This window comes from Rhincodon typus, chromosome 3, assembly GCF_021869965.1.
Source record: "Rhincodon typus isolate 14 chromosome 3, sRhiTyp1.1, whole genome shotgun sequence".
Taxonomy (NCBI): domain Eukaryota; kingdom Metazoa; phylum Chordata; class Chondrichthyes; order Orectolobiformes; family Rhincodontidae; genus Rhincodon; species Rhincodon typus.
The window spans coordinates 74000439-74014377 of NC_063334.1; the positions used below are offsets into that span (position 1 = coordinate 74000439).

The following is a 13939-nucleotide window of genomic DNA, read 5'->3' on the forward strand; positions in this document are numbered from 1 at the left end:
AAGAAGGGTCTAGGCCCGAAACGTCAGCTTTCCTGCTCCTCTGATGCTGCTTGGCCTACTGTGTTCATCCAGCTCCACACCTTGTTATCTCAGATTCTCCAGCATCTGCAGTTTCTACTATCCATGGATGGAAGTTTGGCTTCTGTGATGGTCTGGGCTGTGCACACAACTTTCTGTAGTTTCTTACAGTCCTGGGCACGGCAGTTGCCATACCAAGCAGTTATGCATCTGGGCAGTAAGCTTTCTATGATGCATCTGTAAAAGTTGGTGAGGGTTTTTATGGATATGCCAAATTTTCTAAGCTGCCTGAGGAAGAAGAGGCGTTATTATACCTTCTTGACTGTTGCATCTACGTGGGAAGTCCAGGACAAGTTGTTGGTTAACGTCACTTCCTAGGAACTTGACATTGTCAACCCTCTCCACCTCAGCTTCATTGATGTAGATGGGGCCATGTCCTCCTCCTTTCTTTCTGAAATCAATGATCAATTCTTTTAGTTTGCCAACACTGAGAGAGAGGTTGTTGTCATTGCACCACAATACCAAGCCCTCTGTCTCCTTTCTGTATTTGGACACGTCATTGTTTCTTCTCTGTCCTACCATGGTGGTGTTGTCAGCAAACTTGTAGATGGCGTGCGTTTGGAATAGTACAGTCAGGGGCTGAGAACGCATCTGGGAGGCTCCAGTGTTGAGAGTTATCATTGGAGAAGGTGGAGTTGTCCATCTTCACTGATTGCAGTTTGTGGGTCAGGAAGCTGAGGATCCAGTTGCAGAGGGCAGAGCCGAGACCTAGATCTCAGAGTGTTGAGATTAGTCTGGACGGGATTATAGTGTTGAAGGCGAACCTGCAGTTGATGAGTAGGAGTGCTGGGGCTTGAACTAATACTTGTTTCAACTCGTTGACTACTTGTGTGTATGTTGTTCCATCCAATCCCACGGAACACCCTTTATCAACAGATCACCCTTTATCTGACAATGGAGCTGTGCTTTAGTAGCAAAGTCATCAATGTGATTCCTACAGTACCCCACTAATCCTAAGAATGATCTTAAGGTGCTCACATCTTTGAGTAAAAGCACATTACAGATAACATCAATCTGTTTCTTGTGTATCTCCAAATTACCAGGTGCCATCACCACTTTTGTTTCATGATTTGTGCTTTCAATCCTAGATCTGTGAGGAAAGTTAAAAGGTCATGCAGCAGAAGCAGGTGTTTGTGTTTGGTCTCCATCTGTAGCAACAAATCATCCACACAATGTACTAGGCAGATCAGCGTGGAAAAATGCTGTAATCCCTTTGCCAATCTTTGATAGAATATTTACTTGAGGTGCCTGTTTCATCATCATTTTGGGACTGGTGGCTACAGTGGGTGCTGTGTAAGGAGCAATTTTATTTAACGCTCCATAATCAGTTGTCAGTCTCCAGCAGCCATCTGGCTTCTTAACTGGCCAAATAAGAGACATATTTGTAGAGGCGACTGGCGCAAAATTCCCTGCTAAAGCAGACAATCGATTACTTTTGCTATCTCCCCTTCTGCTGGTTTCGGAAAAAGTATTGTCTCTGTGGCTTAGGGTGTGGGCCACCTATTACAACTTTCCCTGCCATACGTCCACAATCATGTTGGTGGGTAGCAAACGCATTCTTACACAGTACAATAAAATGCTAAGCAGCTTGGTGATGAGTCAACTCAGAGGGGCCAAACCATAATTCCCACACTGTGAAGATTCAGTGGTTGTACCATCCAGTAGGAACCTCAAGGGGTCCCTGTCTCCCTGTCTGGGACATCTGCCAGATGCGGCAGTTGCCAGATCAAAGATCAGATCGCATTTGCTCATAAAATGTGAGACCAAAATATATGAGGCAGAAAGGCTGATGTTTCGGGCCTAGACCCTTCATCAGATGAAGGGTCTAGGCCCGAAACGTCAGCCTTTCTGCTCCTATGATGCTGCTTGGCCTGCTGTGTTCATCCAGCTCTGCACCTTGTTGTCTTGGATTCTCCAGCATCTGCAGTTCTACTATCCCAGACCAAAATATATTCTGCTTCCCGGTTTAGTTTTACCAGGATGTTCACACTACATATTGCTACCTTGAATATGTAATGGGTGAGTCTCGATGCCGTTGTGTGTGTGAGACCTGTAAAGCCACTTAAAATGATTGAAGAAAGGTCACTGGATACGAAACATTAATTCTACTTTCTCTCCATAGAAGCTGTCAAACATCCTGAGATTTTCCAGCAATTTCTGTTTTTATTTAAAGTAATTGTATATGCATTGTGCCCATTTGACTGCAAACCATTGGCTGTGTTAAGGACTGTTCAGGATCCTGTCATATCCCATAGGAATTCGATGACATGGCCTCCTCAACAAGAAGTCTTCCCACACTCTCCCATTTGGCACTACGCACTCACTGTGGAAAGGCCTGACATTGTCAGCGGGGATACTCGCTCTCCTGCTCTGTGTTCGGATGTGTGCAAACAAGTTCTTCCAGAGGTAGTGGCCTCTTATCTATTAGGTAATCGCAATGAGGGACAATCTTCCCTTACAATTAGAACACAATTGCAGTGTTCTGTCTCTTCCACAAGGGGGCAGAAAAGATGAGTTACTTCTGCCTCAACTGGAACCAGGTCTTTCATTCCTCCTGGTGGATGGATCCCTCTTAGGCTTTGTTTTTTAACAGGGTTCATTTTCCCTTTTTTTTGTTCTTAAGCTTGGCTTCCTGAGGCTTCCAGATATGTGTTATGTGTTATTCTTGGAGTCAGTAGCTTCACAGACTTTCCTAGATGCCTGAGCAGAATGTTCCATTAGGGTTCGTAAACAAATACAGCATTATCATCAAGATTGTTTCTTTGCTGGGTCCCAAAAATAGTTATACGCTGGGCCCACAGACAGGAGGCTAATGCCATCAGGTGTTCCTGTTTCTGTTTTCTACATTTATTCAAACCGCCCGCGGAGTCCCTTCTCTTATATCCTGTTGCAGTCAGTATTGCCTTCTCCATGCCTACGACAGCTCTCGCATTCCTCCCCCCGCCCACCACCCCAGAGCCATGCTTTGTGGATCAGAAAGGGCATCACATATTGAATGGCTTCAGCTTGCAAGTTTCAGCTTCTCTATATCATGGACCTATGTAACCTTATGTAATAGTGAGTGGCAACAAACTGCTCATGAGGGTCATTGCCTGGTGAAAAGGTAGGTCTGTCTCTCATAATATCCCATAATTGCGTTATGGAATAAGGGGTATTGTACTGCATGTTCTGACCCTGCAATCCTGTTCGGACTGTCCGCAAGGGACTCATCAGGTATACTGGTCAGACTGCTTTAGTGCATCAGCTTGACCTCTGGTCCCAAAGGGATTCACAGGAGCCTTTGGGGAATGTTCCTTCTTGACCTCCTGTCCTGGAGGCTGAGATGCCTCCAGTATTTGGGTGTGTTGGACGAGAGGTGGTGACTTAGACAATATAACTGGTATATGTGGATACTGAAAACCTATATCTGAGTATGACAGAGGGGTGCCGGGGTCAAGATTATAATCATATCACTGCCCTAATCTGAACAGTAAATGGCTTCATTTTCAAATGATCCCCAATTGGGTTTGCCCCTTTCATCCCCTGATTTCTGTTGTTATGGGCCAGACCAAATCTCCTTAAAATATAGTTGATACAGTGTGGAGCTGGAGGAACACAGCAGGTCACGCAGCATCAGAGGAGCAGGAGAGTCGATATTTCAGGCCTACACTGTAGGCTCCACACTGTATTGATTCTGACTCCTGCATCTACAGGTCTTGCTATCTCCTCAAAATATATTAAGAAGATCGTCTAGATCTTAACTCTTTCTTATGTTTAAAGTAAATGTAAGGTGTTGTGTTCCGGATACAATTCCAATTGGTCAAATTTACCGAACTTGAAACAAAATGTACTTTTTTACTTACACTATAATTAAAAAAGAGACAAATCAAAAATAAAAGAAAAGAGTTGGCTTAACTGTGACTCTATTGATATGCTAAACAAAATAATATATATATTAACTACTACTAATTAACTGTTCCAGTATTGTAACATCCCATAAATACACCCTTGGTAAAGACAAATTCAGTAGAATAGATTGTCTCACATGCAATTCTAGCAACAGGAAGAGAACCCCAGTTTTAGCTGTAAAAGAGAGAGGAATAAGAGCTTCCACATCCAGCTTCAATATCCCAGCAACTGCTACTCAAAGCCCTGTGGAGGTTAACCCCACCCATTCAGGTTGCTTCAATTGTTCCAACCTTAAGAGAAACCCGAAGGCCTCAAAAGCTGTTTACTTTATTAGCTTTGGAGCAGACTGCTCCACACGTCTATCTTAACCTTTCATCATAAAAAGAAACCCAAAGCAAAATATACCTTTTAAAGCCATAGAATCATTACACTTCTCCCCTTAATAAAAAATGAACCATCAATATACAAATAAAAAACGAAAGATACAGATGCTGTGAATCAGGAACAAAAACAGAAGTTGCTAGAAAAGCTCAGCAGGTCTGGCAGCATCTGTGAAGAGAAAACAGAGTTAACGTTTCGGGTCTGGTGACCCTTCCTCAGAACAGGTCTGACTTTTGAGGAAAGTCAAACTCGAATGTTAACTTTGATTTTTCTTCACAGATGCTGCCAGACCTACTGAGTTTTTCCAGGAACTTCTGTTTTTGTTCCATCAAAATACAAAGATGGCTTCATTTTTAAAAACATTTAATCTTACTCTATTAGTACACTATGATACGTATGCATCACATTGACTCTAAGCAAGCAAACATTCATTTCTACAGTCCTTTTCAGTCCATTTTTCCCTGCCACCGAACACCTCTGTCTTCCATCATCAAAGTCGCAACAATATGTCAGCAATTGTGTTCTGTCAACATGCCATATGTGTAATTTTCAAATTGAATGTCTGTAATGATTATCTCCATCTAAACAGTTCAGTATTTTTATCCTTAAACTTTCCAAAAACTTTAATGGATTATGATCAGTATGTACAATTCTCTCAGACATATTACTGACAATATAAATGTTGAAATGTTGCAATGTCAACGCCAAGCTCAAGATGTCCTCAATCATGGAATATTTCTGTTGATGATCATTCAATTTTCTGGAAAGATACTCAATAGATCTTTCTATCTTCTCATCATCTTCTTGAAAGAGTACTGCATCGATACCCACATCACTTGTATCGATAGACACTTTGAATGGCTTTGCGTAATTAGGTGTGGCTAACACAGTGTAGTAATTAGCGCAGCTTTCAGCCTGTCAAATGCTTTCTGACATTCTTCTGTCCACTGAAATTTTCTGCACTTCTTCAACAAGTAAGTCAGTGTAGCAACTGCACTGGTATAAATCGATACAACATCCAATGAAAAAAACCCCACCCAATCCTGGGAATTGTAATATTTCCTCTTCATTGTTAGTGTGGGAAACTCTCCAATAACCTTTGTTCTCACATTCCGTGGGGCCATCTTTCCATGTCAAATGATATGGCCCTGGAACGTGATTTGGGCTTTTGCGAACTCACTCTTAGCCAGATTTATCACCAAGCCCACCTCCCAAAATCGATCAAACAATTCTGATAGATGCTCTAAATGTTCCTTCCATATGTGATTGCCAATGTACGCCACACAATTCAATAATCCCAAAATGACTTTATTGGCTAATCTTTGAAATGTGGCTGGCGCATTTTTCATACCAAATGGCATGACTTTAAACTGGCACAGTCAATTTGGCATTACAAAAGCCTAAATTTCCTTCGCTATTTCGGATAAAGGTACCTGCCAGTATTCTCTGATTAAATCCAACTTAGAAATATAAATTGCTTGTCCCACCTTCTCAATATTGACTTACAAATATGGAATAGGATATGAATCAGGTTTTGTAACTGCAATGACTTTGTGATAGTCCAAGCATAATCGTTGGGTACCATCTGGTTTTGGCAACATTACTCTGGGTGAGTTCAATTCACTGCAACTCACTTCAATTATTGCCTTTGAGCATGCATTCAATCTCTTCTTGAACCTGTGCCAACTTTAGAGGGTTAAGTCTATAAGAATGTTGCTTAATTGGAACAACATTTCCTATATCTACATCATGCATAATCAGATTAGTACTTACCAGCTTATTCCCACATAGCTCTTGATTGTGATTGTAATAACTCATTCAGGTCATTTTTATTTTCCTCTGGAAGATAACTCAATAATTTATCCTAATTTTTGAGAACTTCCTCATTGTCCCATTTAATTAGAGGAATATCCAATTCAGGATCATCTGAACTTGGTTCTTTACTCTTGTGTTGTAATCAGTAACACATTCTCCATTTGCTTTCTTTCCTTACCAAAATACCTTTTGAGCATATTCACATGACACACTCTGTAAGATTTCTTTCTATCTGACATTCTTATCAAATAAGTTACCTCACTCAATTTCCTCTTTATTTGATAAGGCCCTCTAAACCTCACCTTTAAAGGTTCACCCCCCATTGGTAGTAACACTAACATTTTATCTCCACTAGCAAAATTATGAATTTTTGATTTCTTGCCTGCTTCCTGGTTCATTACACGCTGTGCTACTTTTGAATGCTGTCTAGCCAACACACCTGCTCTATTTAATCTTTCCCTAAAATTTGACACATAGTCCAAATATATCGTCTCTGATCTCTGACTTGCCTAACTTTGGCCCAACAATAACTTTGTTGTAAAATTTGACCCTTGATCTTATTGCATTTCTGTGGGAAGTCCATATCTCGTAAAAAATTTGAGTGACTGTTCTACAATCCTTTTATCTGTGATACTGTGAAATGGAATGGCCTCTGAAAATCTAGTAGACATATCCATTATGGTCAACAGATACTGATTCCCACTTTCTGCTTTAGCCAGGAGTCCCACACAATCAATTAAGTCTCTTGTGAAAGGTTCCTCAAATGTGGGAATGGACATTAAGGGTGCAGAGTTTATCACTGCCTGATGTTTTCCAGTTATCTAATATGCATTACATGTCTAGCAAACATCAACCATATCCTTATGCAATCCAGGCCAATAAAAATACTTTTGTATTTTGGCTTGAGTTTTCCTTACTCCCAAATGACCTCCTACTGGTAATTCATGTACTACCCACAACACCTCCTTTCTATAACTTCCCGCCCCGGTAAGAACACTTGATGAACTTCTGCCGGTTTCTCCTCCGCCTGAATATGTAATGGTCTCCATTTCCTTATTAAGATGTCATTTTTAAGATAGTAACATTTTGGGTTACACTCATAATCCTCTCCTGTGTATGCTTTTTGATACAACTGCTTTAGTTTTTAATCTTACTGTTGTAATTCAGCTAATTTCTCTGAACTAAAAAGACCCACCTTGTCCTCCATTTGTTCTTATTTTTTCTCAACCATTTGAGCAAGCATGGTCTCTGATATTTGAACTTCAACTTCCTTATCTTTACTCTTTCTGTTCTCCTCCTGTTTCAACCTATGGCTTTGTGACCTTGTTACCACACAGTCAGGAAAAATTACAGGATATACTTGCTGTAACTCAGCAGTTGCCTGTTTTTCCACTGGCTTTTCAACCAAAGCAGGCATCCCTCTTGCCTGTGATGCAGCCATATCATTACCAAGGATAACCTGTGTTTCCAGAACTGAGAATTTCTCTATTACTCCTACCACCACTTCACCACGTTTCACCAGACTCTCCAACCCCATCTTATACAATGGAACACTATCCTTCTCATCATGAATTCCACATATGACCATCTTTCTGGCAAAACTCCTTTGGAATTACATATCTCCTCATCTTTCACCATCAATGAAAAACTTGCTCCAGTATCTCTTAAAATCTTAATTTCTTTACCTGGACTGGAAGGTTTGAGTTATAAGGAGAGGTTGGATAGGCTGGGACTTTTTTCGCTGGAGCGTAGGAGACTGAGGGGTGATCTTATGGAGGGCTATAAAATCATGAGAGATATAAATAAGGTAGATAGCCAATAGCATTCCCATGGTAGGGGAGTCTAAAACTAGAGGGCATAAGTTTAAGGTGAGAGGGCAGAGATGCAAAAAGCTCCAGAGGGGCAATTTTTTCACACAGAGGGTGGTGAGTGTCTGGGACATGTTGCCAGAGGTAGTGGTGGAAGCGAATACAATTTCATTGTTTAAGAAACATTTCAATAGGTACGTGGATGGGATACGTGTGCAGGGATATGCAGGCAAATAGGACTAGTTTAATTGTGAAAACTGGGCAGCATGGGCAAGTTGGACCAAATGACTATATAGACTTCTATAACTCTATTTACCTACTCCTCTTGGCATACATGAGTAAACCCTACCCACAGAAGTAAATTTTTTAAAGAGATCTGGGATTTTCCTCTCAACTAACCCCTGATCAGGGTGTACATTCTTTTTGCAACATTTTAGCTTCCACTGTGCTTTCCTTTACCACTTCAACAAAACTCACTGGCTTTCCTGTTTTCCCACATCCATCTTCCCAGACATTTTTTCTAAACCACCAACACTGCAATTTCATGTGGCCTACTTTATTAAAGTGAAAACACCTGAGCTTTTTTACTTGTCTTTCCCCTCATGGGTTTCCTTTTTACCCCATGGTAAACTATCTTTACTATCTTCAATGAGATCTCCTTTTCCCTTTTCTCCCAAAGATTTCTCTTTTCCCCAATTTCTAACCCTCCCAGATTGAAATTGATGTCGGAACCCAAACTTTAATTTATGCACCAACTCATAATCATTGGCTATTTCTGCTGCTAATCTTGCACATTTAACTCTCTGCTCTTCCACATGAGTTCTCACTACATCAGGAAGTGAATTTTTGAACTCCTCCAAAATAATTGTCTCTCTAAGAGCGTCATATGTTTGATCTATTTTCAATGTCCTTATCTACCCATCAAAATTACTTTGTTTGATCCTTTCAAACTCTTTATATGTTCGACCAGGTTCCTCCTTAGATACCTAAAACATTGTCTGAAGGCTTCTGGTACTAACTCAAATGTACTTAAGATGGCTGTTTTCACCTCATCATACTACCCAGATATCTCCTGTTAGGTCTCATATTTTCTAAAGAGAGTCCGAGTCTGGTGGGGTAGATTCAGGTACAACTTTATTTTGGTACAACTTCATTACAGCTTCAGATTTTCTTAGGAGTAAGGCACACACAAAGCTTCAGACTGTCTTAACTTAGTCAGTTTAAACTTAGAGTGCACATGCCCCCCTTTGATTACTATTGGTCAGCAGAGCTGAGACATCCTATTGTAATTGGCTCTCTGGTAAAGCATACAGTTCAAGTTTGCCTTAGCAAAATGATAAAAGGATGGACAGGCTTTGATCCACCCCCAGTCCTTCATGATATTTCCAGATTCTTGTGTCCCTTCATGAGGCTTTTCAGTAATGGATACTGTATTCAAGTAACATTTGCCAGCTGCACAGTGTCAACTGCCAATTAATTGGATACTTGTCTATCACTTCAGGACCATATTCATTTCTCCCTGCAGTGATATGGGAGTCTGCTTTTACAGTCTGAAATTGGTTTGACTCTTTTCCTTTAATGTTTTTAGTGATTTTTTTTGTATATATGTGGATCCATAACTAATTCAGAATCTATATTTGTAATTATTGATTTAACAACTAACTACTGTGAAATCTAGTTATCTATATCTTCTGTGTCAGCTGCAACCTTGAATGTACAGAGCTGCTATTGTACTACTTGTTAAGACTACATTAATCAAATGTGAAATGTTATTATCTATGTCTTATACACATTCAGCAGCCTTGAGTAAGTTACAGTCAGCCCTGTTCTCCTGCATTAGCCATATGTAGGCCAATTTGTGCTGCTTGGTAATGGACAGCCCTGCCAATCCCCCCTTTGATTCCCTCTTAAGTGAATCACTAAGCACACAAGTATATAGTTACACATACCAGATAGGCTTTCTACGCAAGAATGGTTGCCTCAGGGAGCCTAATCAGCAGGGCTGCAGCAGAAGCCACCTGTTGGCGACAACATTAACTAAAAAAAAGTACAAAATAAGAATCATTGCTGTCCCTACTGAGGACTGCCTTCCAGTTGTGCCGGATCCTCTAAGGAGAAGTTCTGGTGAATTACCCATGCTGCCATTGTGGACAAAAAGGTGTTTACATGTCCTTTGTATCCCTTCTGGAAATTCACTAGTAAGCCACTGGTTGCTCTTTAACATTATACATAGACTTAAGCTTCTGCAATTTTCTTCATCTCTGTCCATTTTGAGGATACTTCTTCAATATGTTTCCTTCTTTGTCAGTTTTATGAATGATTGTGTCATTGAGTCATAACTATCTCCATATGCAAGTAGCCCCTCAGAGCTGCAATATCTGTGGTATCAAACAGTAGAACTCTAACAAATTACAGTGTGTTCATCAGGCTTTACCTTCAGCTAATCCTTCCCCTCTCTTTTTCCTAGGTACCTGTATGTCATCATTTTGGGCCCTTTAACTGGGTAGGCAATGGTCTAGTTGTATTATCGCTAGACTATTAATCCAAAAACCCAGCTAAAGTTCCGGGGACCCGGGTTCAAATCCTACCAGGGCAGATGGTGGAATTTGAAATCAATAAAAAAAAACAAAAAAAGAGACTGAAATTAAGGCTCTTCTGATCACCATAAAATCATTGCTGATTGTTGGAAAAACCCCTCTGGTTCACTAATATCCTCCAGGGAAGGAAATCTGCCAACCTCACCTGGTTTGGCCTACATGTGACTCCAGACCTACAGCAATGTGGTTGACTCTCAGTTGCCCTCTGACATGGCCTAGCAAGCCACTCAGTTGTACCAATCGCTACAAAGTCTCAAAGAAATGAAACTGGACAGATCACCTGGCATCGACCTAGGCACTGGAAAAGACAATGGCAGAAACTGCCCTGTCGACTATGCAAATTCCTCCTCACTAACATCTAGGGGTTAGTGCCAAAATTGGGACAGCTGTCTCACAGACTAGTTAAGTAACAGCCTGACACAATCATACTCACAGAATCATACATTACAGACAATGTCCCAGACACCACCATCACTATCCCTGGATATGTCCTGTCACACCAGCAGGACAGACCCAGCAGAGGTGGCAGCACAGTAGTATACAGTTGGGAGGGTGTTGCTCTAGGAATCCTCAACATTGACTCCAGACCCCATGAAGTCTCATAGAAACATCCTGTTGATTACCACACACTGTCCTCCCTCAGGCGATGAATCAGTATTCCTCCATGTTGAACAACACTTAGAGGAAGCACTGAGGATGGCAAGGGCACAAAATGTACTCTTGGTGGGGGATTTCAATGTCCACCACTAACAGTGGCTTGGCAGCAGTACTACTGATCGAGCTGGTTGGGTCCTAAAGGACATACCTGCTAGGCTGGGTCAGTGGTAGGTGGTGAGGGAACCAACAAGAGGGAAAAAACATACTTGACCTCATTCTTACCAATCTGCTGGCTGTATTGTATCTGTCCATGAAAGTATCGGTAAGAGTGACCATCATACAGTCCTTGTGGAGACGAAGTCCCGCCTTCACAATGAGAATACCTTCCATTGTGTTGTGCGGCACTATCACCGTGCTAAATGAGACAGACTTTGCACAGATCTAGCAACTCAAGACTGGGCATCCATGATGCGCTGTGGGCCATCAACAGCAGCAGAATTGTACTCCAGCACAATCTGTAACCTCATTGCCTGGCATATCCCCCACTCAACCATAACCATCAAGCCAGGGGATCATCTTTGGTTCAACGGAGAGTGCAAGAGGGCAGGCCAGGAGCAGCAACAGATGAGGTATCAACCTGGTGTAGCCACTGGACAGGACTACTTGCACACCAAATGGCGAAAGCAGCAAGTGATAGACAGAGCTAAACGATCCCACAACCAACGGATTAGATCTAAGCTCTGCAGTCCTGCCACATCCAGTCGTGAATGGTGGTGGACAATTAAACAACTCACTGGAGGAGGAGGCTCCACAAATATCCCCATCCTCAATGATGGAAGAGCTCAGCACATCAGTGCAAAAGATAAGGCTGAAGCATTCGAAGCAACCTTCAGCCAGAAGTGCTGAGTGGATGATCCATCTCGGCCTCCTCCAGTGGTCCCCAGCATTACAGATACCAGTCTTCGGCCAATTTGATTCACTCCACGTGATGTCAAGAAATGGTTGGAGACAGTGGATAATGAAAAGACTATGGGCACTGACAACATTCTGGCAAAAGTACTGAAGACTTGTGCTCCAGAACTTGCCGCTCCCCTAACCAAGCTGTTCCAGTACAATTACAACACTGGTATCTACCCGACAATGTGGAAAATTACCCAAATATGTCCTGTACACAAAAAGCAGAACAAATCCAACCCGGTCAATAACCACCCCATCAGTCTACTCTCAGTCATCAGTGAAGAGATGGAGGTGCATCAAAAGTGCTATCAAGCAGCACCTGTTCAGCAATAACCTGCTCAGTGATACCCAGTTTGGGTTCCACCAGGGCCACTCAGCTCCTGCTGTCATTACAGCCTTAGTTCAAACATGGACAAAAGAGGTGAATTCCAGAGGTGAGGTGAGAGTGACAGCCCTTGATATCAAGGCTGCATTTGACCAAGTGTGGCATCAAGGAGCCCTAGTAAAACTCGGATCAATGGGTATCAGGGGCAAACTCTCCAGCGGTTGGAGTCATACCTGACACATAGGAAGATGGTTGTGGTTGTTGGAGGTCAATCAACTCAGCTCTAGGACATCTCTGCAGGAGTTCCTCATGGAAGTATCCTCAGCCCAACCTTCTTCAGCTGCTTCATCAATGACCTTCCCTCCATCATAAGTTCAGAAGTGGGGATGTTTGCCGATGATAACACAATATTCAGCACCATTTGTGACTCCTCAGATACTGAAGAAATCCGTATTCAAATGCAATAATATCTGGACAACATCCAGGCTTGGGCTGACAAGTGGCAAGTGACATTCGCGCCATACAAATGCCAGACAATGACCATCACCAATAAGAGACAATATAACCACCATCCCTTGACATTCAATGGTGTTACCATCACTGAATCCCCCACTATCAACATCCTGGGTGTTATCATTGACCAGAGACTCAACTGGACTCACCACATAAACACAGTGGCTACAAGAGCAGGCCAGAAGCTAGGAACACTGCGGCGAGTAACTCACCTCCTGACTCCTCAAAGCCTGTCCACCATCTACAAGGCACAAGTTAGGAGTGTGATGGATTACTCCCCACTTGCCTGGCTGAGTGCAGCCCCAACAACACTCAAGAAGCTTGACACCATCCAGGACAAAGCAGCCTGCACTACATCTACAAGCATTCACTCCCTCCACCACCGACGCTCAGTAGCAGCAGTGTGTACTATCTACAAGATGCCCTGCAGAGATTTACCAAAGATCCTCAAACAGCACCTTCCAAACCCATGACGACTTCCATCTAGAAGGACAAGGGCAACAGACATATGGGAACACCATCACCTCCAAGTTCCCCTCTAAGCCACTCACCATCCTGACTTGGAAATATATCACCGTTCCTTCACTGTCGCTGGGTCAAGATCCTGGAATTCCCTCCCTAATAGCATTGTGGGTCAACCTACAGCAGGAGGACTGTAGCAGTTCAAGAAGGCAGCTCGCCACCACCTTCTCAAGGGCAGCTAGGGATGGGCAAGAAATGCTGGCCAGCCAGCGATGCCCACATCCCACAAATGAATAGAAAAAAAAGCTCACTATCATCGTTTTAAAGTCAGTTTCTCTGTGGATTGTGTCAGTGTTTTATTGTTTAAGCTATGTTTTTATGCTCTTCCAAGCCACACTAATCCATTTGTCAAGCAGGTGTATGTGTCTGATAACCGTTCTTCAGTGCAATTTTTTTATTATGCATTCCCTCATGTTTGTTACCTCCGAGGCAACAATCACTTTTGCACACTTACATCA

General features: G+C 42.2%; 1 protein-coding gene across 1 annotated transcript in view; it reads right to left on the minus strand.

Annotated features, from left to right (window-relative positions):
* wdr36 (WD repeat domain 36) overlaps positions 1 to 13939 on the minus strand; it is a 165001-nt gene that overhangs the window by 103923 nt on the left and 47139 nt on the right. The gene's annotated exons all lie outside the window — the stretch shown is intronic.